Genomic DNA, 23,859 nt, shown 5'->3' on the forward strand with positions numbered 1-23,859 from the left:
CAGCTTCGTATCCAGGTCCTTAGCGCCCAACGAGGAAAAATTTAGCGTGATTGAGAAGGAGATGTTGGCAGTCGTGTGGGCCATGGAGAAATTCCGACAATACCTGTGGGGAGCTAAGTTCTTGGTGAGAACGGACCACAAGCCCCTAGTCCGGGTGTTAACCTCGAGTGGCCATGCCCACGCTACCCCCAGGATCGCGAAGATGACTCTACGACTGTTGGACTTTGTATACGATGTGGAGCACATCCCAGGGCCACAAAATAAGATAGCGGACTTCCTTAGCAGGGCGGCAGCCATGGAAGACGCCAACTGCCAAGAGGAACCCAACTGGGAAGGCTATGTGGTAGACACCATTCAAGACACCGAAAGTGTGATAAGTGCGCAAGAGTGGGAAGAAGCATACAAAGAGGAAAGTGACCTGGAAGCCATCAAGGGATATGTCATTCATGGATGGCCAGAGAAAAGACACCTCAAGGAGGATCTCCGAAGGTATTGGGAAGTGAGGGATGAACTGTCCCTAGCAGAGAATCCCACTTTCTTGTTGAGAGGAGACAAGGTAGTTCCACCCCAAGGCATACAAGAACATTTAATGACTTTACTACATGAAGGGCACCAGGGCATCACCAAGACCAAAGACATCGCCAGGCAAGCCTACTGGTGGCCGGCCATTGATGCACAGGTCGAACGCCACGTGAGACTGTGTGAGTCATGCGCCAAGGCAGACAAATCGCAAAGCTTGATCAGACCTCCTCTAGGAAAGTTCCCGATACCAGATGGACCCTGGGAGATGCTGTCAGTGGACATAATGGGGCCCGTCCTAAACAAAGAGGGGACACAGAAGTATGTAGTGGCTCTCATCGACAAATACTCTTAATAGCCAGAAATAGAGGTGAGGGAAAATATGGATACGGAAGCAGTTGTAAACTTCCTGCGAACCATCTTCATCAGAGAAGGAATCCCGAAAGTCATCATCAGCGACAATGGGCCGCAGTTTACCTCGGCCAAATGGATTGCCTTCACCGAGAGAAATGGAATAGAGGTGAAGCACACGGCAATCTATCATCCATCAGGTAACAGCCAAGTGGAGCGATTTAATCGCGTGATTATGGGTACCATCCAGGCAGCCATCAATGATGGGCTAGATTGGGAGAAGGAACTGGAAAAGATGATCTGGGCATATCGGATCACACCGGGAAGCACTGGATACAGCCCCTTTAAGGTCCTGAGAGGGAGAGAAGCATTCACCAAGGACAATGTGGCATGGAGGAAGTTAGTGATACAGAGCAAGTGGTCTCCAACAGTGGTAAAAAGGAACTTGGAGAGAGCACAAGAAGTGTACACGACACATTTCATTAGAAGTCACAATGTGAAGGAAACGGAACTGGAAAAGGGGGACTGGGTGAGAGTCAAGCTGGCCGTCCTCAAGAAGAAGGGGGAAAGCAAGTTCTCACCACCCTTGCAAGTCATAGAACCGTACGCCCGGTCAGCCCTACTCAGCGATGGGAAGGTATGGTCGCAGGACAGGATGGCCAGGTGCAGCAGAATCATTAAATGGGAACGTGAAGTGGAAGATGGAGCAGAGAACGTTGTGGAAGACGGAGAAGAAGGAAGTAGTCGAAGGCGGAGTGAGAATGTAGAAGATGGAATGCCGCAAGTGGAAGATGACGGAGGCGAAGCAGGTGTGAGCGAAGGAGTGAGGGGCTGGTGCAAGGAAGAAGGTAATGAGGAAGTTACGGACAATGAGTATGGAAGCGCAGGGAGGCCCATGGAAGAGAAAGAACTGAACAGCAGGGTAGGAGTGGCGAAGGTGAAGACCAGAGTTGGAAGGGAAATAAAAGTGCCAGAGAAGTTCAAAGACTTTAACATGGACTGGAAGTAAGAACTTTATTCTATTGTGATATATGCATAAAGGGGGGAGATATGTGGTAGCGTTCTAGTGTTCCGGTAGACGGAACAGGAAGGGGAGTAGCGGAAACGGAAGGCGGCCATTTTGTGGTTATTGGCGCCGACCGTTAAACTGCATGGTTGTGTTTCCCGGTGCTCCGTGAGAATAAAGTAAGAAGAAGAAACTCAGTTGTGGTCTCCATGAATTACCATCTTTACAAATAGATAAACTCAGGCCCAAGGGAGGGTACCGCAAAACAATGAAGTCAGCCTTGTCAGGACCACACTAATTCCACTTTCAAATAGATTTGCTCCATTAAGGGATCTGGATAGTGTAGATTGACAGCCAATTCCTTTAGTGACCACAGTTTGTACAAGCCATTCAGTAAGAGTACAACCGATTGGCCTGCTAGAATCACTAGGTGGCAAAGCGACAGATCCCTTGGTATGCACGCTCTTGATATTGGAATATTGCTGGTGTGAAGGCAAAAAAAGATGACGAACAGTGGTCAATGGTAAAAAGGGCGGCCCACATCATTGCACTCCAAGAGACCTGGGATACCGCTGATTCTTTTGTAATGGATGGTTTTGCCCCTTTTTTCAAAGTTGCCTCACCCTCGATTGCTAGTAGAGCGAAGGGTGGTTTACTCACCCTTATTTCTCTTAAACTATCCTGTACCATCAAGGGTCTCCCCAGTCCATCGCCACACATTCTAGCAGTAGAACTGACCTTTTTAAGTGGGGCAATGCTAGTGATTATAAATTTTTATAACTCATTTTGTAGATATTTTGAGAGTAAACATCTGACTGGTCTCAATGTCTTCTTAGAGGAACTTGCACAAGGGAGACATACTCCCTACGATCTAGTTATATGTGGATTTTAGTATTCATCTTTGTAAATTAAACTGTGTGATAGAGAGGGAGCCCGATGAAGATTTACCACCAATGGCCCATTTTGAACACTCAATGCAATGCACCCGGCTGGATACTTTTTTAGTAAACAATAATCTGTATTGTCTAGAGCCTGGGGAAGAAAAAGAGGGGATTCCATCTTTCTTTGGTAGAGGTTACAGTTCCACTATAGACTATATCGTAATTTCAGCCCCCATATACAACCATATTCGGGAGGTTAGGGTGGCTCAAACCAGTTTTAGTGACTACAAACCTATTATTGTGGAAACTAAAGGCTAATTGGTCTTTAGGGGAGGGGAGCCAAAAGCTCTGATTAATGGTTTATTTCGGCTCATGGCCCAGGGTCGAAAGATAAGATGGGAGAAAATTGTCACAGAACTTTTATTACTTGAGCTATATAACGAGGGCAAAGAGGAAATCGAGTATTGTCTAAATACACACAGTGAGCCAACAGAAGTATTAGAGGCTTATGATAGACTAAGTAAGCTAATTGCTAATAAGCTAATAAGCAAAAAGTCCAAGGCAGGGACAAATGAGGTAAAGTGGTTTGACGCCGACTTTTCCAAAACTCATAAAGCCCTCATGGTTGCCCTAACAAGCATAAATAAAGACCCCAAATTGATTAAATCCTGTAGAAAAGCCTACGATTTAGCTTTAAAAACAAGGAAGGCTTTGCTAAGGGATCAGGCTTGGGACGGTCTAACACTGGCGTGTTCTCAAGCTAATAGTGCAGAATTCTGGAAAGTGATAAATAGCTCATTTTTTAAAGACAACAGAACAACGAAAGCAGAGTGTGTAATCCCAGCTGATAGGTGGGTTGGCCACTTTGAACAAATTTACTCAGAGGTTGTTGCAGAACATATAGGTCCCTCATGGGTACCGAGCCCTTTACCCCTAGACTTGATTGTGGATATAAAAGAGGTCCAGAAAGTCATTGAGGGTATGTCTGCAGGAAAGCTCCCGGCCCTGATAGGATACCGGTGGACCTTTATAAATCAGATGCGGGTGTATGGGCGAACACTTTAACTGGAGTGTTTAATGCGGCAGTGAGGGTTGGTCAACCTCCTTCATGGTCAACAGCGGTGATATTGCCAATTATTTAAAAAGGAGCCAGGGAAGACCCGAGATGTTATCGCCCAATTTCTTTACTGGACTCCGCGGCAAAGATCATGAGAAAAGTAATTTTAGACCGCTTAGCGACCTGGCTGGAAGAAAGGGACGTGTTGTCAGAATTACAATTTGGTTTTCGTAAAGGGAGAGGTACAGTAGAGCAATGCATGAACCTTCTCATGATTACCAGTGAATATACCCTAGCCAAAAAAGGATGTATGTCATTGGCTTTTATGGACTTAACATCCGCCTTTGACAGGGTAAATAGGACTAAGTTATGGAACCTATCAATAGATACAGAGGTGGAAATGAATTTAGTAAGATTCTTGCATAGGTTTCATCTCAATCTAACTGCCTCAGCGAGATATAACGAAGATGGCTCCCTATCTAATGCTTGGAAGGTACAAAGAGGAGTACGGCAGGGTTGCCCCGGTTTTATTTACTCTGTATATCCATAATCTGCGGCAGTACTGTCTAACTCTTGCCTAGACATTCATAGAGTAGGTTCTAAATCTATTCCAGCACTTTTATATGTGGATGATGCAGTTTTAATTGCCCGGACCCCAAATGAGCTGAAATCTTTAGTTAACACTTTTATTGATTTTATGGTAGCCCTGGATCTTGGAGATAATTTTAAAAAATCACACATTATGTCAATGGGTTACCCCAAAAGGGGGAATACATCTCTTCCCTGTAAAGGTGGAGTGCTAACCAATGTGCTCACTTATCCATACTTGGGCGTATTATTTGATGACAGGGGCACCTGGGTAGCACAGCGAGCTCTAAAGAAAAATATTTTGGCAAGAGCGACTGGAGCTTCACTGGATTTTGCTTGAAGATTTGGCAGCAAGCCAATTCAACCACTGCTAATAATATATAATGAGAAATGTGTCGCAATGACAGTGTATGTGGTGTGGGGTTTTAAGGACTGCAGCAAACTCCAGTGGGTAGAAAATAACCATTTACGAAAACTCTGGGCTGCTCCCCCTAGCATTCCAGCTTTTATTATCCACGAGGAACTAAGACAGGGCTACTTGACAGATAATATTTCTGCAGCTCCCCTCATATGGTGGCTAAACATTTGGTCGAAAGATAAACCAAACCTAAACCAGGCCATTTTAGATGATTGCATGAGTTTGAATGGAGCCATGGAAATCACATTGTTAAACTATATTTCACAGCAGCTTTCAACTCTTGGGCAACCAGAGCTATTTAAGAATCCTAGGAAGCTGCAACCGGAAACTGTGAAAAACTTAAAAATTCAATTTCGTACTAGGAGGCAATTAGATAGAGAAACAAAAGAACTTGTGAAACCCTCATGTAGATATTTTATGGCCTTAAGTCCTGGTATTTTAAGCCAACCATTTTGGTCTATTGGTAATAACCTGCACCAAAGCTTTATTTTATCTAGGTTTAGATTTAGTTGTGTCCACTGGCTCCTAACTGTACCTAGAGACTTCTCAAAGTTAGGCTCCTGCAACCATGCGCATATTGAGGTACTGGGTTTTTCAGAACCGGTACTAATCCGGTAACCCAGCGGTGTCAGGGCAACACCCAAAGACCCCGGATTCCCCTGTCTTGGCAAACAGAGACACGGGATACTTCTTGATGACGTCAAAGACCAAAGTTTATTGGTTGCAACCAGGGACAGAGATCTACAAAGTACACACGGGTAGTTCATCAGAGACTGCACACTTAGATAAACGGAGCTCGGTCTTTTATGCCGAAAATCGTGCCTCAGGCAGCATTACAATTTACATTTGGTGTATACAAACTGACCAATAGCAATGTAGCATTTCAAAAGTAGCAAAAGACGACAGTCAAAGACAATCCCATTTTCCGTTGTCCAGCCCACCAAAAACGATCGCACACATGCTTGGTTTCCTGTTCGATGAGGCCGGACATACCCATCATAAACCCTTCAACCCAGATCGATGATCAAGTCGTAAAGGAAAAGCAGAAACAGATGGAAAGGAGATAGAGGAGTGGGAACGGTGTACCATAAAGTAGGACACGTCCTGCCCTTTGATCTTTATCAGGCCAGCTGCTGAATAAGGAAATGGCTCAGCGGGATTCGCCCCAGGCAAGGAGCCAGTTCGGCCAGGTCAAACAGAATTCAGCTAAGGCGTACGTGTCTCAAGGATTTCTCGGCCGCAGTCGTCGGGCCTATGTTAGGGCAACCACACAAAATGGCTGCCACATACAAAATGGAACCCAAAGGTTCAGACTAAATCCTCGAATACAGAGTGTTCTCCTATATCGGTTCATACAAAAACACTCAGACACGTTACACTCGCCAATTTCGGTCTATTGAGACCAAAATCATCCATTTCCGACGATCTTTATAAATCGGGTTCGGAACTGTCGAACCCAATTCGGGACCACGGAACCACAGACCCTCCTTTTTCCCTATCATAGGCAATAAACCCAGACCCATTTTAATCTGAATCCGGATCTATATTCATCAGGTCATCGATATGCTGCTGTAGCATCATCCTATTACTATGCATCTCTCTCCGGATAGGTTTCCGTACACACAAAGTAGCACAAAGGCCACAAATAGTCGGAGCACACTGTACACAGAGACAGAACATGAACAGGATTGCTAAGACCATCCCAATGACCATCAAAATCTTCCATCCCCAAATGGATATCAATCCCCATAACCATCCCATCAAAGACCAATCTCCTTTGTCCAGATGGACAGAATCAGAGATTTTGTGCGATTTGGAAATGGCCTGGAAGACTGATGGAGCGTTGTCTGGAATAAAAACACAGCAGCTTGATTGAATCAATCTACATACTCCACCTCGATCTGCTAGAATAACGTCTAGGGCAACTCCATTCTGAAGTGTCATAAGTCTATCCGACTGGAGCTCAGCAGTCAAGTTACCAAGGGCACCGGCGGCCTCAACTATGGGGGACTCAACCACTCTCGTAAGCTGACGAATATTCCTGCTGTTAGCCATAGGTCCCCAAAACGGCAGAAAACCCTTAACGAAATCTCCCAAATTCTTGACCTGTAGTGTCTTCTTGGCTAAAGACACCTCTAGCAACTCTCGTCATATGATAGTCTGCCGCAGCTGTAAAAGTGGGGGGGGGAACAGAAAGGAAACAAAACATGTGCCCGAGAAGTCGGGGGGCAACCATGTATACGCTTTGTCATAGCAAACAAAGTAGGTACCCTTAGCAGCTAAGAACGCTGGGGAAGACTGAGATGGAAATACATAAGTCTCAGTGCAAACACTCTTCCCTAACTGAGCCTTCGGATTTTTACCGTTGCCCTGCAGACAATAGTAGCCTTTATGGGGCACTATCCAGATCGGTAGAGAACTTTTCGCTCGCTGGTTAATACTCAGACTAACTCCATATCCAGTGATGTTCCAACCACTATATGGTAGCCTCTCATCTTTCGGAATAGTCTCAACTGCATTAGTCCCTTTGATCATGTCGACTATACCTCTAGCTAGTGGATTATTCTTTGGATTGTCTTTCGGTGAACGTAAGGGGTGGACACTATGGGCATAGATGAACATGGTTCTGTAAGCTCGAATCGAACCATTTAGATTGAAGGGCAAAACTAAATAAGGAATACCTTTATCAGTTGTATGAGGCATCAAACCACAAATCCAGCAGTTCGTGGTATTAATCACTAACTGATGCTGGTGCAAAAGCTGTATGAAAGAATTATTAGAAAATTCCAAATGTCTGACTACCTCATATTCGGGCAAAGGGTGGAAAGAATGAGAAGAAATAGTAGGTGAAGGTGTAGGTTGCACAGTGGAATTAGACATCATTTTAAAAACAAATGCTACATAACCAGCTATGAATATTACGAAACTTAATAGCAAAAGCAAACATGGTATCAAAAAGCATTTCTTCGACATTATCTTACATATACGTTTTCTAAAAGTCAATGTCTGTACAGGTCTCTCCAACTCAAAGAAATCCATCCTAAACTGAAGGCGCTGCCCGCGGTGGTTGGTTGATTCTGCTTGAGAGTGCCTCTGCTGCACCCAGGAAGGCTGCCTCGGGCCAACAGAACCCTCGACCTAGTGTCTCAGGCTTACACTCCCAAGACTGGTAGCAACCGCAACCCTAGCAGCAAGAACCGGATGGCAGTTCAAGAAAAACAAAAATGAGTAGATCCTTGGTGGAGAGTTAACCTGCAAACAGTAAAAAAAAAAACAACTTTAATAATATCTTTATTTGTCCGTAATTCTCGATCTCAGATTATATCGATCTTTTCCAGATTGTTCTTGATCAGTAAACAAAAGGTGAGGCTCTGTAGTGTCCAATCGCTCTGCAGGAGGTATTGATGCTTGTAAAATTCTATCGCTCTCCTTTTCTGAACTAGTTCCAATCAGACGGGCATCGCTGAACGGCAAGAATCGCGGTACTGTCTCTGTCTCAGAATCTCCAAGACCTTCCTGGACCCACTTGTCATAAGGAAAAGACAAAGGTGCCTTTTTGGTGTGCGAGCGTTGAATCCAGTTACGCTTTCCACGCACTCGCACCGCAGATCTCGTCGACAGAAGGACCTGATAGGGCCCAGTCCAGCGGGGTTGCTCGTTCTTCATACGCTGGAAATTCCAGACAAAAACCCATGTACCGGGTTCAAGGGAGTGACCAGGATCCTCTGTAGCTTGAGGAAGACTATCGTGTACCTGTTGGCGTAAAACACTCATTTTAGTTGTCAATTGACGCAGATAGTCAAGCAAAACAGGATATTCGAGGTCACTAAACCTCGTCGGTCTTGGTACGCCCCAAATATTCGCCGGGCGACCAAACACAACTTTGTATGGACTCAAACCCATTCTTGAATGCACAGTCATTCGGGTGGACAAAAGTGCTAATGGCAAGGCATCTGGCCATTGTAAACCAGTGCTTTCTTGAATTTTGGCCAATTTTAACTTAAGTGTGCCATTATAGCACTCGACTAAACCAGCTGATTGGGGATGATTTGCAGCGTGGAATTTCTGCCTAATCCTGAGACCCTCACACACTCTCTTCATCACTTGACCCACAAATTCACTTCCGTTATCACTCCAGATTATTCTCGGCATTCCGAATCTCGAGAAAACTCTTTTATCAAAACTTTCGCTGTGGACAAAGCAGTATTGTCCTTAAGGGGGTAAGGGCCAGATGTAGGTCGGTCGGTAACGGCCGAAAATCGGTATTTTCGGCCGTTACTGACCGGTATACATGATTTGGCATGTAGGGGCACAATTTTACAGAATCGGTAACTTTACCGATTCGGTAAAGTTACCGAATCTGTAAAATACCGAATCGGTATTTTTACCGAATTGGTAAATGGCAGATGTAGGTGGGACTCTTCTGAGTCCCAAAGGCCCTACAAAATCGGTATTTTACCACACAATCCTATTGTGTGGTAAAATACCGATTTCAGGTGTGCATGCACATGTGGGCATGCACACCTAGCCATGTGACAGACAGACATACCCTTAGGGCATGTCTGTGTGCCACATGGCGCACATGCCTATTTGTGGGGTGCCAGAGGGTGTCAAAGTGACACCCCCTGCACCCTTGCAAAATTCGGTATTTACCGATTCTGTAAATACAGAATCGGTATTTACCATTGATTCCTATGGGCTTTGAAGCCCATAGGAATCAATGGGAAATACTGATTCTGTATTTACAGAATCGGTAAATACCGAATGTGACAGATTCGGTATTTGCACATCTGGAAATACCTACATGTCCACCACATTGATTTACCGATTTTCAATTACCGAATCGGTAAAATTCGGTAATTGAAAATCGGTAAATCAATTTTACCTACATCGGGCCTTTAGCTTCTACCCATCTAGAAAAAGAGCAAACAACCACTAACACATACTTTAAGTTGTTGCATCTTTCCATATGAATAAAATCTAGCTGCAAAGCCTCGAACGGATACGTAGGAGGAGCAAAATGACCAGCTGGTGTTGGAGTTCCCTTACCAGGATTATGCATCAAACACACCATACAATTTTTAACTAAATTCTTTGCACATCTGGGGATCCCTACATTCTGCCAAACCGGAGCCAACAACTTGCAAATCCCTTTCACACTAATGTGTGCCATTCCATGTGCAATTGTAACAACTGGAAGCACATATGCATTAGGCAACAACCATCTCTGATGTTCGGACAAATCAGTCCAACAGCCATTTGAGTCCAATCTACCCTTACTCTCTCTCCATTCATCCAACTCTTTCTCTGTAGCCTCACTCTGAATAATTTTCACGCTCTCAATGGTGTCTTCACACATATCCTTCTCTGGAACCCATCTCGCCGGACCCACAACATACATTCGACTCATCACGCCTAGCAGTTTCTTTCGCAACCTCATCCGCAAACGCATTACCACGGCCAACATCATCCGTAATATTTTTATGGGCACTGCATTTCACAATCGCTATTTGCAAAGGTAACGTAAGAGATTCAAGGAGTTCATTCACCAACTGTCCATGCTGGATTTTCGTCCCATGCGATGTCAAGAACCCACGTTAACGCCACAATCGTCCAAAACTATGAGCCACACCAAACGCATACTGACTATCTGTGTACACATTCACTTGTTTTCCTTTCGCCAACACACATGCTCTCGTAAGTGCAATCAGTTCAGCTGCTTGTGCGGAATTATGTGGGATACGTGCGGCTTCAACGACAGTATGCAAAGTCGTCACAGCGTTTGCTGCAGTTGCATCGCCATTCGGTAATTTAAAACACGATCCGTCAACCCACAAAGCATCATCACAGTCAGGAAGAGGAGTATCCCTCAAATCTATTCTCCCTTTGGTCTCTTCTTCGGTTCTTAGAAAACAATTGTGTTGCTCTTCACTATCATCATCTGTTTCAAGTGAAATCGGCAATAATGTAGCCGGATTCAAAACATTGCACCTCTTGATGTGCACATGGCTCGCTAACAACGTAAGTTCATACCCTGACAACCGAGCACTAGTTAAGTGCTGTGTCTTCGTACGATTCAACAAGGTATCCACTGCATGTGGAACCATGACCACTAACGTGTTATCCATAACCAAACCTGCAGATTGTTGAATCGAAACAGCCGCTGTCGCTGTAGCTCTCAAGCAACTCGGCAACGCTCTAGCTACAGGATCTAAAGTCGACGAAAAGTACGCACATGGGCGTTGCTTCCCGCCAAACTGCTGAGTCAACACCGATAATGCACATCCCTCTCTCTCGTGGACATACAATGTGAAAGGCTTACTGTAGTTGGGAGTACCCAACACAGGAGCCGAACACAACGCATTGCGTAATTCAGAGAAACTCTTCTGGCATTCATCAGTCCAAGGAATCGGATTTGGAGTATCCTTAACAGTAAGAGCTAGCAAAGGCTTCGCTAAAAGGGAAAAATTTGGGATCCACTGTCTACAGTACGACGTAATACCCAAAAACGCTCGTACTTCTCTCTGTGTCGTAGGGACACTGATTATCGCGATAGTCTGAATTCTTTCTGGGGTCAGTTTCCTTCCCTCCTTCGATAAGAGGTGACCTAAATAGGTAACTTCTTGGCGACAGAATTGTAATTTCGAGAGAGAAACTTTATGATGGCAATCAGATAAGTGAGACAACAAGGACACAGTGGCATCCTTACATATGTCTTCAGTGTCAGCAGCGACCAACAAATCGTCAACATACTGAATAAGGGCTGCACCTTCAGGAAAAGCTAACAAGTCAAGTTGCGTCTTCAAAGCTTGACTGTAAATCGATGGACTCTCGCAATAGCCTTGAGGAGCGCGTTTAAAGCGGAAGCTTCGTCCTCCTAAAGAGAATCCAAAGATATCTCTACTCTCTATGGCAATCGGAATGCTGAAGAAAGCATTCTTCAAATCGATCACCGAAAACCAAGTGGCAGAAGCTGAAATCGATGTCAATAATGCAATAATGTCTGGCACAACAGGGAATTGCGGAACAACAATTTTGTTCACTTCACGAAGGTCGATAACGAACCTATATACAGGAGGGTGTGAAGAATCAGTTCTCTTCAGGACAGGCAAAACAGGACAATTACACACATGACCTCGTGTCTCTTCAATAACACCCTTGTCAATCAAATCATAAATGATCGCCAAAAGCACTCGTTCAACATCACTTGAAATACGATATTGTGGAATGCGCGGTAACTGAGCATTCGCCTTCAATGTCATAACATATGGGGGGATGTCTAACAGGCCCACATCATTTGGATCCGTAGCCCACAATGAATCTGGTAGCGAAGACAATTCAGGTGGGAGATAATTTTTCGAGAGATATATTGGAGAGATCACATTCTCACCCAAAGTAAGATGTACTCCTGACGGAGAACAGTACAAAGTCGCATACAATCTCTTCAACAAGTCCAAACCTAACAAGTTCTCATTACAACCTGTAGTCAAAAGAAGGGGTGCTTCAAACCTACAAGGACCAACAGAAAGAGGCAATGGAACGGAAATCGGATTCGTAACGGGGGCGCCAGAAAAACCTATAGAAACATTATTAAAGCCAGACAATGGTGCGCCAGGGAGTTTGGAATGCATAATAGAACTCTTCGTAGCACCAGTGTCTAGCAGAAAAGGCTATGACACACCTGATGCAATCACTTCCACGTAGGGTCCACTCTGATCTACCGGAACTGAAAAAACTCCCTCTCTTTGTCCATGGCTGTCCTAACAATTATTACCTTGCTCCTCGTCGCCTTCAACATAGTAATCGTCCACGTAGTACTGTGTAGACCTACCAGACGAATTCTGCTGTTGGTCGAAACTGTTCATTGAATTCTGCGGCGGCAAAGGGCGCGTGTTCTGTCCGCGACCTCTAGGCGCTTGTTGAGCACCTCTACCTCTAACACCAGGAGCATTATTTGCACGTTGCAACAGAACCGGACAACTGTTTTTGTAATGACCCTCTTCTCTACAATACGCACACTGATTAGGCCCATACTGAATACGCTGTTGAGGAGTCTCATCTCTTTGCGAGTTCCTCGAATACTGTGGTGATTGCTGATAATCACGCTGATTATTAACACGGGGTGGATAAGCTTGTTGTGGAAGAACTTTAGTCTTCAATTCCTTAGTCTTCTTATCCGCTTTCTCTAACTCATCCTTACGCCTATTCTCGTAATACTGAGCCGTAGCAAGAATCTGCGCCGAAGTAGAAACAGGCCAAGCACTCTCGGAATCCTTCAACTTGGTACACAACTCAGGAAGGAGATTGTGCACGAATTTATCAACGAATAATCTCTGGCCACCCTCGGTAGCCATATCCTGACCACTGTGGTCAACAAAAGTTTCTTCAAAGCGCCAGAAAAAATCCGAAACAGACTCATCTTTCTTCTGCTTACACGCAGACAATTTGTCCCAATTAACACGGACTTCAGGCATCAGAGTCTTCATGAAAGTAATAATTCTACCAGGAAGTTCAGTAATAAGATTTTCAGGCTTAGCACCTCCAACTTGTATATCATCTGCCGCAACAAGATTCACCCACGAATCACCCAATTCATTATCATGATCTGTATGTCGAATGACATTCCAGATGGGCTGTGGAACAACATTCCCAAACAGCATGTCTATGTCCGCCAAATTCATGACGCACAAACTCACAGTTTGCGTAAGTTCTTTATAATATCCCGCAGGATTCTTTCGCGGATCTGGTAAAGTCTGCTTAAGCGCTAAAACTTCTGCACGCTTCCATGGTACATGAACCCACACTCGCTGAAAGTGCGCTAAAACAGGTGGCTGAGCAGCAGCATCAGCAGGTCTCCATACTGGAGGAACCTCTCGCATTGGATATTGACGCGCATGTCTCCTAACTGACGAATCTGGCTCAAACAGCCGTTCAGTAGGGATATTGCTTCGAAGCGACAGTAACGTCGACACCGCTTTCTCGATGTCATGTAGACTCACAATCGTTCCTTTAGCAAACCCGGAACGCAACCGGAACAGCTCTTCAGGAGCTTTACCCACTTCGTCCGTCCATTGTTCATGGAGGAACGCACACATAAGTTCAAAAACATAACGCTGCTTTGGTGCTTCCCATTGCCGGAAAACATCCATAATACCCTCTAGATCGTACTGGGACTTATACGTCACCCATCTACGTGCCATATGATCCAAAACCACTCGCTCATCTGTATCAGGCAATTGGCTACGTAGCTGTCTACGCTCGCTCACAGGAGACATACCCAATTGTCCCAACCAAGGAGTCAAGAAACCAGAAAAAGCAGCGGTCATCCGCTGTCTAGGAGAAGGAGTAGTCGGAAGGACAAGAGGAGACGAAACAGTAATAGAAGAATTCATAGTCGGAACAGGCATAGAGGCAGTAGTAGCAGGAAGAGACAAAGTTGGCGGCCCCTGAGAAGGCTGCGCCAAAGGGACAGTAGCCAACAAAGGAGCTGGCTGTGGAGGAATCACAGGAGACAAAGCAACCGGCACTTGCACGGCCACGACCGGTGGCAGCGGTGCCTTAGCATTCTGCACATAAGGTGGCGGTGAATTTAACAAATGCGACATTAAAGGGTCTTTCACAAGATCCTTCTCGTCTTTCTGCTCTTTAGATGGCAAGACTGGGTAGCATCTGTCTACCGCTAACTTCCTCACTCTAAGCATCTGCTCACTTTTCTGCGCTTCTTCATTATCTCTGTATGCAATGGCAGCTTGCACCATAGACATACCCTTCTTATTTTTCTTCGCTAACTTAATTTCTTTCTGTTTGGCTTCTTTGAGCCATATACGGAAAGAGTCAAACCTCGCCGGCCGGGCTTTCTTCTTGAACAACTTCACTTCAAGGTTATCCAAGAGTTCTGTCTCAAAACTACCATAACGGGGCCACTGTAGGACACCGTCATTCTTCATGTATTTAACCCAAATCTCATTATAGCTAATAGGACCCACGCCATGCTTCACATATAGGTCGTAGGTAGAAGTTCCAATCGGAGGAACCGGACACGAATCCTCTAACCGGGAATCCCTCAAAGTATCACAACTAAACAAATTCCTAAGACTGCTAAAACCAGGCATCTTGCTCACTAGTCTAGCTTCAAACAACAAGGGGAATCTAAAATCGATAATCTCGTGAATACACGAATCCCTTGGCTTTGGGGCCTGCAGGTACCAAATCAAAGCTATCCACTAAAGGATACAAAACAAACTAAGGACTAGGAGACGCTCCGTTTATACTTAACTGAGTTGTCGATGGCGTCACCAGAAGACCCGTCAATCGCTCGCTCTACAAACGTCTAATGCTCCAAAACAGGTCGACAGTCAGGGCAGCAGTCCTTCGGAGCCGTCGGAAAGCGGGAAACCTCGCAGCAAAGACTTTCGGACCACGACGACATACAGGGGTCGATGAAGTGGCTGGCCTTCCTCCAGAATTTTCTCACGAAGCTCCTCACGAACCTCTGGCTTGGACCGGTACCGCTGAAGTCGCCCCACGTAGGGCGCCAATTGAGGTACTGGGTTTTTCAGAACCGGTAGTAATCCGGTAACCCAGCGGTGTCAGGGCAACACCCAAAGACCCCGGATTCCCCTGTCTTGGCAAACAGAGACACGGGATACTTCTTGATGACGTCAAAGACCAAAGTTTATTGGTTGCAACCAGGGACAGAGATCTACGAAGTACACATGGGTAGTTCGTCAGAGACTGCACACTTAGATAAACGGAGCTCGGTCTTTTATGCCGAAAATCGTGCCTCAGGCAGCATTACAATTTACATTTGGTGTATACAAACTGACCAATAGTAACGTAGCATTTCAAAAGTAGCAAATGACGACAGTCAAAGACAATCCCATTTTCTGTTGTCCAGCCCATCAAAAACGATCGCACACATGCTTGGTTTCCTGTTCGATCACGCTGGACAAACCCATCATAAACTCTTCAACCCAGATCGATGATCAAGTCGTAAAGGAAAAGCTGAAACAGATGGAAAGGAGATAGAGGAGTGGGAACGGTGTACCATAAAGTAGGACACGTCCTGCCCTTTGATCTTTATCAGGCCAGCTGCTGAATAAGGAAATGGCTCAGCAGGATTCGCCCCAGGCAAGGAGCCAGTTCGGCCAGGTCAAACAGAAGTCAGCTAAGGCGTACGTGTCTCAAGGATTTCTCGGCCGCAGTCGTCGGGCCTATGTTAGGGCAACCACACAAAATGGCTGCCACATACAAAATGGAACCCAAAGGTTCAGACTAAATCCTTGAATACAGAGTGTTCTCCTATATCGGTTCATACGAAAACACTCAGACACGTTACACTCGCCATTTTCGGTCTATTGAGACCAAAATCATCCATTTCCGACGATCTTTATAAATCGGGTTCGGAACTGTCGAACCCAATTCGGGACCACGGAACCACAATGTGGCCACTTCGCCGAACATGATATATTGCACTTTATATTTTTCTGTGGTTTTTATACCGAATTGAGAGTTAAATATATTTTACCACTTTTTAAAGATTGCCATTTTGCACATGTTAGGCCTGCACTGACCTACCTACAAATGTTTTCTCCCCCCTTCGTTTGTTATGGGGTTGCACGTTTCCTGTCAAGGGCGATCTATAAACAAAATAATATGGTTAGTTCACAATCATGAATTGTGTTATCAGAATATGTCTGCTCTTTGTGTTTTTTATAACTTTCTCCATTTTAACCTACAACAGTAATGTTGTTTAATGTAAAATGTACTTTTATGGCCAATATGTGACCGGATAACATTTTAATTGATTGATTGGTTGATACTATACTATAGTAAAAATAAAGAAATCACACATCCACATGATTAACTTAATTGAAATCACACGTCTAAATAAATAACTACATTTTTGTCATTTAAATATATCTCAACTAACATTTGAATTCTGATCAAATAATTATAACAAGCTTAAAGTTTTGCAGACAAAAATGTATAAGGCACAAATCCAACTGCAGACGTTTTTTGCAGAAAGGTAATTAGGTCCCAAACACTTAAGTAGCAATTTAAGGAAAAATAGGGAAAACAATGTAAAGCAATAAAAGGGACAACAAATACTGGCTGAAGTTCTGGAGTAAAGAGTGTAAACAGAAAAGGTCCAGCAATGGAACCTGGGTAAGAACTGCATGAGGTGTCATCACCTGGGGACAAAAAGCCTACACACACATTTGGTAAGCTTTAAGTAATGGTTCCATACCGGTTTTATGCTGGGTCCACTGCATATCACCTAGAAGGAGAAATACACCATATTTGTTTGGGTAAGTGGCATTGAGACAAACAAAAAACACTGACTTGGAGTGGGAACCAACCAGGGGCGTAGCTAGAGCTTGTGGCGCCCGGGGCTATCCTTCAGATTGCCGCCCCCCCTGGGGGGGTGCTGGGGAACAAGGACGGCAAGCACCTGAAAGAGGTGCGAGAGACACGTAGTATCTCCGCTAATAGTTACCTCGATCATGCAAGTTACAGGCACATACATGACACGGTCCAGGTCTAGACAGCCCCGTCCCCAAAATAGTGCCACCTGTGGCGGACCGCCCCCTCCTAGCTATGCCGCTGAAGGAAATGCAGAAGGAAACCCAAAACTTACATCAGTTCTACCTACCCTGTTTGTGACCTCTCACTCATAACATCACAGCTTGTGCACGACCCGTGTCCCCTATCTGCCCCGTCAATGACCCCAGCAATGTCTGCAGACCGGTCCACCACACTGGGTTTGACCACAATGTTGACTTTTTGAGTGTCCAGTAACAGAGCGTTTTTGCATGTGTAAATAAAGATGGATTGCCTAAGTAGTAACCATAATTGTACATTGAGCTAGGACAATGGATCAATATGATTTGTTGGCACTATTCTCTCATGTATCTCCTGTGTTGCAGTATTTCCTGTTTCCGAGTTTGAACAGAAACATATTTTTTGTGAAAACTTTGAGAGTCCTTGGTATAAAGCAGACATACATTAATTTGATTTAACTATTTTAGACTGGCAATGTCTACCCATGAGTAGGAACACATTTCAAGAGGTGGAAATACTTCAATTGCAAAGAAAAGTAAATGGAACACACTCTCTTTTATAAATTTGCAGCTGTGTAAATATGTTTTATTAATAGCCAATTCAAACTTGTGACCTGCTGACCATTGCAATTATGGCCCAAATAGTTGTAAAAATAATTTGCACATGTTTTGTCCACTAGGAAGAGAGGAGCCAACACAGGCACAGTACACATGGGATTATAATGGTGTTCTAAAGAGGAAGGAGCATAGAGAGCATAATGTTGAGCACTAGAGAACATTACACTATAAAGAGAGGTGATTAATGGGGGCGAATGTTGCAGACAGGAAAGTGTTTTGATTGAAAGGGTAAAATGGAGCATATGGGAAAGTGGGGATTACAGAAGGGAAAAGACAGGAGTGCAGTTCTTACATGCGAATGAGGCACAACAAAGTGGTGAAGACAGGTAAAAATGGGTCACACATGACCTGTGGACTACTTTTTATGGAAAATGGGCCAAAAATACTATCTTCTGCATTTTTCAAAGTATTCTTGATGAGGGTGAAACCCCATAACCACTAGGAAGTGTGAGGCATGCCTGGCACACAACAAATTATTAAATGTTTCATTAGGAACCTCTGCATTTCAAAGTTCACCAGTTTCCCGGCCTCCTATCATTTTGCATGGATTCTACCCCTCTTACACCCTTGTCTTTTGAATGTAATGCCCTTTACCTCGGCTCTTAATATCTATACCAGGCTGTTTGCATGAATTCTGTCCATTACATCCATCTGTTCTTCCCTGTCTCCCTTGCTGCCAGCCCAGGCCTTTAAACTGGCTGAAAAGAAATGAGTGGGTCTCTAAAAGGGGCGTAGTCTATGTAATTAAGGGTGTAGCCTAAACAGGCATTCTAAATTTCTGTGATTCCACAAAGAGTTCAATCTGACCAGTACTTGGTTTCCTCTCTGGGCTTTCCGTGATTAAAAACAGAAATATAACACAACAACTGACATACACCTAAAAACAGCCTGGAGTATTGATTTTGTCAATGGTTGTTAGCTGTTTCGGATAAATGAGTAACAACAACAAATTATTTTACTTGTACCTTGTCACTTTTTTGACCAATGAGTGCCTCCTTCACACACATTTGCACAGAATCACACCTGCAATTTGAATACTGTATTGTTGCTCTGTGTTCTCTGCAGAGAGGCCATGTATTGAATGATCATGCATTCTGAACACCTTCTTGATCCCCAGGTAGGCACAGTGAAAAAGTTATACTGCATTCGGCCTCAAATACAAAGCTCTCAATTGTAGCCTGTTATAAACACCTGGATGCAACTCAATACAAAGTGTGCACCATACAAGAGTAATATGCTGTGAAACGAATTAAACTAATTTGTTGCCATGTATTACCCTAACACACATTGTCAGACTGAGACGGGAAATAGGCCCCAGCATCGAAATAAAAGTGGCCCCCATTAGTGAATTAGGCAGCTAGAAACATTTCTGCATTTGCAAATTATATCAGTTTTTAATTTGTAAACAGATGCTGTATACGATTTAGTAAGGTATGAAAGACTGCATATATTTGAGTTTGCTGGAAGCAATGTTTTTTTTTTAAATATCACGAAAATCAACAGTAAATGACCATAAAGCAGGCCTGTAAACATCCAAAAAAACAGCCTACGTACTGACCTGATAGATTAGACCGTTGGGCACAGCCTGATTTGATTGCCCTATAGGTCAGTCCGACCCTGCAAAAGTGTCATACCTCATTGTGCAGACACTAGACCAGTTTCTTTGCAGGTTGTAGTACTTACATTTATGCTGCTCAGCCAGTCTGTATGTGTGTATGTATGGAACCTTGGAATGCTTGATGACTGTGTGGAATGTTGGTGTGCCTGGTTGATTGGAAGAATGTCAGTTGGTGAGAGTGGGCTGAGCAGCGAAGATGCAGCTCCTGGTGGGGCTCTGAACCAGCTCTGATTTGGACTTGAACCTGTAACTAGCATCCTGGAACTTTACAAATAAACCTCTACATGAAACCACTTTGTGACTACTATTTTACATTACAACACAGGTCAAGTTAGTACACGAATATAGGAAAAGATATGGGGCCCGTTTCAATGTCCAATCTAATTTATTGCTGGGTCTAAGACATGTAGAGCCTTGCTCCAGCCACTTGTTAATGCTGTGTCTGCTCCTCTGCCTGCACCCCTTGTCTCACTGTCATACTCACACCTATCTGCCCCCCCCCTTTTTCTCACCTCTATGCTTCCTTTCCCAGGTTTCCCTCATGGTAGGTGAGCAGTTTTCACGTGACAGGATGTCATTCTATCAACCAACCTGACCTTTGTGATGGTGCACATCGTGACCCGGGAACGACTTTATATCAGGGATCCCCAGGCCCCATGGCGCTACTCTGTGCACTGTTGCTCTCCCTCTTTTGCAGCCTCCATGCACCCCAACCCAGCACAAGGCTCAGGAGGCTGCACTGGGACACCACTTACTGATGAGCTTTTAAATTGGCACTAGCTGCGTGAGCCCTGACACCCTGGCATGGAAGTATTGCTTCTAAATAGAATCTGTAGCATTGCCTTCCTTTCAGAAAGTATGGCAAGGTAGAGTTTCTAGTGCCCCTTCCCTGTGTAAGGCTTGGGCATAACGCGTGAATAGAAAGTGTGTTTTCTCTGTTGTTGAGCGGGCTAAATTATGAGGGACAAGGGTGGATTTGGGAGGCAGCAAGAGCTCCACTTTTCTGCATGAGGATAGATCCATATAGGATGTTTAATGCAAATCTCCACAAAGGATGTTTTGTACCATAAGGCACATTGTTTCGAGAATACGAAATGTTGCACAAAGCTGCAAAGGCAGGAATGGGAAATGTAATCGTTTTCTTCAGATTGGTTTAATTATCACCACATGTTAATGACAAGCTACCATTTTAAAATATATGTTTGAGATACTGACGAGAGATTCTGTGTGAAGCTGAAGAGGACAGAGCACTGCCCTACTTTATTGAACTAACTGCCTACCAAAGGTCTTTGCGAGAGCTGGCCACTTCTTGGACTTCAAGGTTGCTGGACAGCACTTGTTGTGAGAGTTTCCTGCCTGACATCTGCAAGGGCATTGGAATTCCTTCTAATGAGAACAGCCTGCCTACTTGAAGAATTTGCTGCAAAAGGTCTGAGGTACTGATAGGAGCCAGTCTTTGAAGAGAACGTTCATCCTAGGGGAATTTGTTCTTTGCATCTTGATTGCTGAGAGGAGCTTGAGACCAGAGGAAACTGCTACTCAGTAAGACTGGATGAATTATTTGGGTTTGGAGGAACTAACACTGAAAACCCTACAACCTTCATTTGGGATCTTTACATCTGCTATCACTAATGCAAGTTATCACTTCACCAAGACCATCCCACTGAGTGACAAGAGATCCGAGCAATGCCTGTCGAACTTGCATGAAGCCACCCACACTAGAGGTACCTGCATCCAGGGAGAGGCTTCCACCAGCATTGCCCGGAAATCTATATTTTCAAGCTGTGTGCATTAGGGTTCAAACCTGCCTCGACCCTAAGGATATACCAGTTTGAGCTGTCATTTAACACTACCACGCTTGAGGTTCAAGGGCGTGAAGACATTTTGAGCCAAAGATTTGACAATATCGAACTGTTTCTAATCTTTGTTTCCCAGCGAGAAGATTAACACCTGCAAATAAGGGGCCGTTTCAGTACAAAAACTATGCATTAACTTTTTCTCATTTTCGCCTGCCTCAAGGAGGTGTACTTTTTGACGCAAGTCTGTCAATGTCTACCAATGATAGTAGATAGGGATTTGCCTCAAATCCCATGGGTGGTTGCATAGGACAGCCTATGTACTACCCATGGAGAGACCGCTTTTCACAAAGTAGCAAAGCATAGCACCACTTTGCATTACTTTAGGCAACTTTACAATGTAAATCAGTACTTGCATTGGAAAGTGAATCCCAACACAACATTTTGCTCTGGGATTACATCAGCTTTGTGATGCTAAAAGCGGCGGCCTGTCCATTGGTGCTGAGGGGTCACCCCCCCCCCCCACCTTTTACCCCTCACAAACAGTGTATGTCAGGCTGTGCAAAGGTCAGCCTGGCAGACACTGTTAATTTTCAGGTCAGTCAGCCAGGAGCCAGACATGCGCTAAATGCGCAGGCTCCTGGCTGCCTGAGCTGAAGTTTGCTGGGCTGAGGAAGTCACAGCTCCTGTGGGCGTGATCTCCTCAGCTCAGCAATGGTACCCGAGGCCTGGCCCTAAGTGACTAGCGGTAGTGCCACTCATTGCCTTGCATCTGGGCACTTCAGTCTTAAGCCCTGAAGCACCCAGGGTTGAGTGTCAACAGTCTTACTGAATCCATCCTACTCTGTGATGATGACGTTGGGACTGCTGCCTTCCCTCATAGGCTGACCTTGGGTCAGACAATGAGGGAAAGCAGCAGTCCCAAGCCTCCTGGAACCTCTGAGGCCAAGCGTGTGTGGTTTTTTACATTAACGTTTGGTGTGTGTGTGCATGTATGTATGAATGTTTGCTAATGAGTGTTGTGAATGGATGTGTTTGTGTGCGCATGTGTGAGAATGCATGGCTGTGAGTGTGTATGTGTGCATGTGCATGTGTGTCCCGCCCACCTTCCTCCCTCATAAACTTACCAAACACCACTGGATGCTAACTCAAACACAAAGGGGCAGATTTATGTCGGACTTGCGCCATGTTTACGCCGCCGTTGCGTCACGCAACGGCGCGGACACGTGGCACATCCCTGCGACCTATTTACAACGTGACGCATCTAGGCAGATGCTTCACGTTGTAAAGCCCTGCGCCACATGAAACCTGCGTCAGGTTTCATGTGGGCGTTCTGTCGCAGGGTGGGCGTTCCCTCGTAGGAAAGCCCCAAAAAACTGACGCAGTGAAATCTACAAGATTTCACTGAGTCAGTTTTACGACGCTGCTGGGTCAAATCCTTACGCCTGCTTGAAGCAGGCATAAGGAGTGACGCACCATGTTATGTATGGGTGGCCACTGCACATTGCAGGAGTTGCGTCGCACTTGCGACGCTACTCCAGCAATGCGCCGCCCGTACACCACAAGATGCGTCACGCATCTGCCCTTCCTTGCACCATGGTGCGCCGCATTGTAAATGCGGCGCATCTGTGGTGCCGCAAGGAGGGAATTGCGTGACGCATCAGTTCTGGCGCATCCCTGCTGATTTGCAGAGATGAGCCAGAACTCATAAATCTGCCACGAAGTGTGGATACATGTCTCTTGCAGTCTTTGGAATGACACGCATCCTGGCGGCCACTAATATCAGCATGGGTTCCAATGCCTCATATTCCAGCTGGGAAACTGAGTGCAAAACAAATCCTGGAGAGATTACTGGAGCTTATAGATCAGTGGTTCTTGACCTGTGGTCTGGGGACCTGGGGGGGGGGTCTACAAAGCCTACTCAGTGGGTCCGATACTGCTCAGAAAATTGAATAGTATTAACAGAATAATGAAGTGTAAATAAATGAATGAATGAATAAATAAGCAAAATGTAAAACGAAACATTTTAAATTGATTTGTGGGAGCAGTGCAAGTGCATCAAACAGAATATAGCATGGACCATAAGTGGGTTTCATTGAATTTAGAAAAGCTCGAACCATCCTAATAAAATTAAAATCTCAATTATTTTAATTCATGTTTGTGAATTAAATAATACAATATTTCATCCTTCGTGTATTTGTTTGATAGATGCTTATTTCTGAATTTTCTGTGTATTGTTTTGCGGTTCAAATCATTGAAAATGCTTCGGCTGTGGTCATCAGCTTCCAGTAATGACTCAGTGGGGATCCCTGGATTTTAATAAAGATTCAGTGGGGGTCCCCAGGTTCTAGGAGTGATTAAGTGGGGTTCTACAGGAGATCAAAGGTTAAGAATCACTATTATAGATTAGCCATTTTATAAATATGGCCTGGCATCTAGAATTC

This window comes from Lissotriton vulgaris, chromosome 1_1 (assembly GCF_964263255.1).
Source record: "Lissotriton vulgaris chromosome 1_1, aLisVul1.2, whole genome shotgun sequence".
Classification (NCBI taxonomy): Eukaryota; Metazoa; Chordata; class Amphibia; order Caudata; family Salamandridae; genus Lissotriton; species Lissotriton vulgaris.